The sequence below is a fragment of the Alligator sinensis genome, unplaced genomic scaffold (assembly GCF_000455745.1).
Source record: "Alligator sinensis unplaced genomic scaffold, ASM45574v1 scaffold872_2, whole genome shotgun sequence".
NCBI lineage: Eukaryota > Metazoa > Chordata > Crocodylia > Alligatoridae > Alligator > Alligator sinensis.
In genome coordinates, this window is record NW_005842132.1 from 2,249,853 (window position 1) to 2,253,187 (window position 3,335).

The following is a 3,335-nucleotide window of genomic DNA, read 5'->3' on the forward strand; positions in this document are numbered from 1 at the left end:
CAGGAACTGGTGTCTCAGCGCCCAGAGGCTGAGGGCAGCTATGCTCAAGAGATGCCAAGGCTCATGCTGACCTTACCTGCAGCTCTAGCATCTGCAAAACTGGGCTGGAAACTCAGCCTCCATGGGAGGCTGAGGTTTCCCCCATCACACAAATTCTTCCCTCTCCCCCAAGCTCTTGTCCCCCTGCCCCCAAGCTCCATCTGTTAATTTACCCCTCCCTGAGCCCCAGGACTTCCCAGTAGCTCTCCAGGACTGGCTCACCTTCCCTCTGGCTAGCAGCTTCTGCTCTGCCCTCCTGGGCTCTTTGATGCTGCAGCAATGATGGCTCCAATCCCAGTCTGGTGGAGTCGGAGTTGACTCTCATGCCCTTGACTACCCACCTCCATAGAGGCTGCTCTGCAAAGACCCCTCACATGCACCAGGAATTGCCTTTTATGACATCTCTGAACTGCCTGGTTGGGATCCAGGACTTTGGTGGAGCTGCTAAGTTGTGCCTTGCTGTGCTCCCAGTTTGATGTCTTGGGGTGGACCTACCCCTGCTCCATAGCTTCCCCCATTTACATGGCTTTCTGCAGCCACCTGGAAGAGTAATCCCAATGCTTCCACCACTTCCTTCTCCACCCCACATGAGCCTTCGGTTCCTGATAACAGTGACTCCTGCCCAGGGCATCCCCTCCAGAAACAGGCTATGTGGAAGGACAGCTGAAGACCCCAGCACTTTTCACTTCACCTCATCTCTCAGATGCTATGGCTCATTCAACACAGCCACTTGTATCCTGCTGCCCATCACCACTGACCCTGAAGTCACCCGTCAGCTTAGTCCTGCCCACCCTGGGCATGACACATGCCTGACAGACCCCTGCCTGACATCACCACTGGCTTTTCCAGCCCCAAGCGCTCTGTGCTCTAGAAATACAACACATCATACCAGGGTAACAGGAACAGGCCTGAGCAGAATCACCCTCATCTTACTTTGAAGGGAGAGCACCTGGAAACAGAGGCTATCAAAGTCCAGCAGGTTGGGTATGGAATAATTTAGAGCCTATTTGCTTTGCCAGTCAGACATCTGGTGGCACAAAGGAAATTAGATGCTTTTATTGGGGGCCGCAAGATTAAACATGAAAGGGCTCTGCCACTCCTGTAACCAAAGAGGGAGCTGGTGGCCAGAGCAAACTACACCAGGCCGGGTGCAGAGAGCATGGCTTGTGAATATACTGGTGGCAAGTGGCTACCAATTCTGGGTGCCTCTGTTTTTGAATGCTCCTCTTGAAATACCCAGAAAGGGCCTAATTTTCACAAGGCAGGAGCTCGACACTGTAAAGAAGCAAGGACTTGTCAGAGCTGGTTGAGTGGGGCACCAAATTCCTGGTTGTTTCTGAAAAAAACCCTCATCTGCTCTTTCCAGATAGCAGTTAGCAAGAGAGTTCACTGAGGACAGACAGGAATGGAGTCGGAGTAGGAAGCTCTCCTGAGTTATCAGATGGGCTTGAGGACAGACTTACTGCTTAGGATGCACAGAATTGGCCCAACACTACCCACCTACTTCAGGATCCTCCCAGCTGACAGCTGGCACTCCAGAAGGCCCACTGTCTCTCCCAGCTCTCCTCTCCACAAAGCCACGGATACTGGGCTGTGCACGACTCAGGCAGCGGCTGTGTGGGCTCCTGGGGCCAGGCGGGGAGGCAAGTCTGGGCACTTTCCCCATGATGTAGGAGCGCCTTGTCAGAGAACTGTCCCTGGTTCTGGATCCAGGGTGGTTCTGAGCAGCTGCATTTGAGGGAGCATTTAGGTCTGGCCTTCTGCTCTGGGGTGGGATGGCTTACAAAGCACCCCTCACCCTTGGAGCTGGTGCACCCAGTGCTCAGGGCTGCCCCGTCCACAGGGAGCCGTGCATGTCCTTGCAAGAACTGATATCACAGCAAGCATCAACAACGCACCACGGACTTCAAGAGTCCCCCAAGCACTTGGACCCCAAACCTCCACCTGCCCTTTGAGTCCTGAAGCAGGAAGAGCCCAGGCTACAGCTGGACTGACCTCAGCAGTAGCATGCGCTGGGTGCTCTGTCCACCTCTTGCCAGTTCCCTCTGGTTTTGGGGGGAAGGAGGGTAACAAAACAGCAGAATGAAGGACAAGGTGTTCAGTTTAGTCCCCCCTGCTGCTCTCTCCTCTTCCTCTAGAGAAGTTAACAGCTCTACCCCTTCAAGCTCCGGCATCAACAGGTCATGCAGAGACCCAGCATGAGCCCGGCTGACTGCGGGGGAGCAAACAGCCTGTTAATAGTTATGGAAGATCTGTTGGTGCAGTTACCTTCAAGACATATTAAAGAGCATTTTGCCGTCATCATTTCCCCCCTCTTCTCCCTGTCTCCTGGAAATTCTCCTGCCAAAGCCGGCTCTGAATTGACATGGGGGGTGGAAGAGGAAGGCACAATCAGGGTTTCTCCCCCACTCCTCCCCAGTGACCACCTGCACCCAGGTCCCTAACCATTTACCTGCCCCAATGTCGAGCCTCTTAGGCGAGGGAGCCCTATTCCGAGCTGCCTTTGATGTTCGCACGGGTCCTGGCGGCCCCGGGTCAAGCCGCCCTCTCCACCTGCACTCTCTCCATTCCTGCAGGGGTGGGGGGGTGGGGGTGCAGCAAGCTGCCTGTCTTAATTAAGCAGCAGCTTGTGTGTGTCCCAGGTGAGCAGCAGAGCTTGGTGTTCCCCATCAGCCCCTGGAGGGCCCCTATTTATTGCAGCAAGGTGCTGGCCCTGCAGAGAGGCCCCCGGCCATGAGAACGCCGGCATTGTACAGGCGTTGGCAGCCAAGGTGTCATTTGTGTTTCGCTACCCGAGCAGAACCATCGAAGCCAAACCTGGAGCCAACCGGCCTTTGGCACTGAAAAAAGCAGAGAGGGACTCCGAGATGCCGATGGCCTGCCTCAAAGGGTTAAAGCCCTACCCAGCCTTTTACAGACCTGTCCGCCAGCCCTGTGCATTCCCAGCCTTGCTCGGCCAGTCCCAGAAACCTGGCGGTCTGCATAGCAGCAGTGATTCACACCGCACATGATCCAGTAACAGGGCTGGACAAGGAGGTTTCTCCTGAGTGGTCCCCAAGGAATTTAATCTATTAGCTGAGCCTTGCATCCTCCCAGAAGCAAGTGGCGCTTAGCCCATTTCACAGTTGGGTAAAGTGAGGCACAGAGCTCTTGGTGTCATGGTCAAGCAGCAAAAGGTAGAGAACCCAGAAACCCTGCCCACTCCCTGCAACCCTGCCCTTGCTAAAAGGCCTCAGGGGAAGATTCCCCAAGGTGCATATTGAAGCTGAGTGCACAGTTTCCAGCAGCCTTCAGCA

General features: G+C 55.0%; 1 protein-coding gene across 6 annotated transcripts in view; it reads right to left on the reverse strand.

Moving 5' to 3' along the window:
* The window catches only part of SPDEF (SAM pointed domain containing ETS transcription factor), a 53,441-nt gene that overhangs the window by 23,079 nt on the left and 27,027 nt on the right, over positions 1–3,335 (reverse strand). The window lies entirely within an intron of this gene.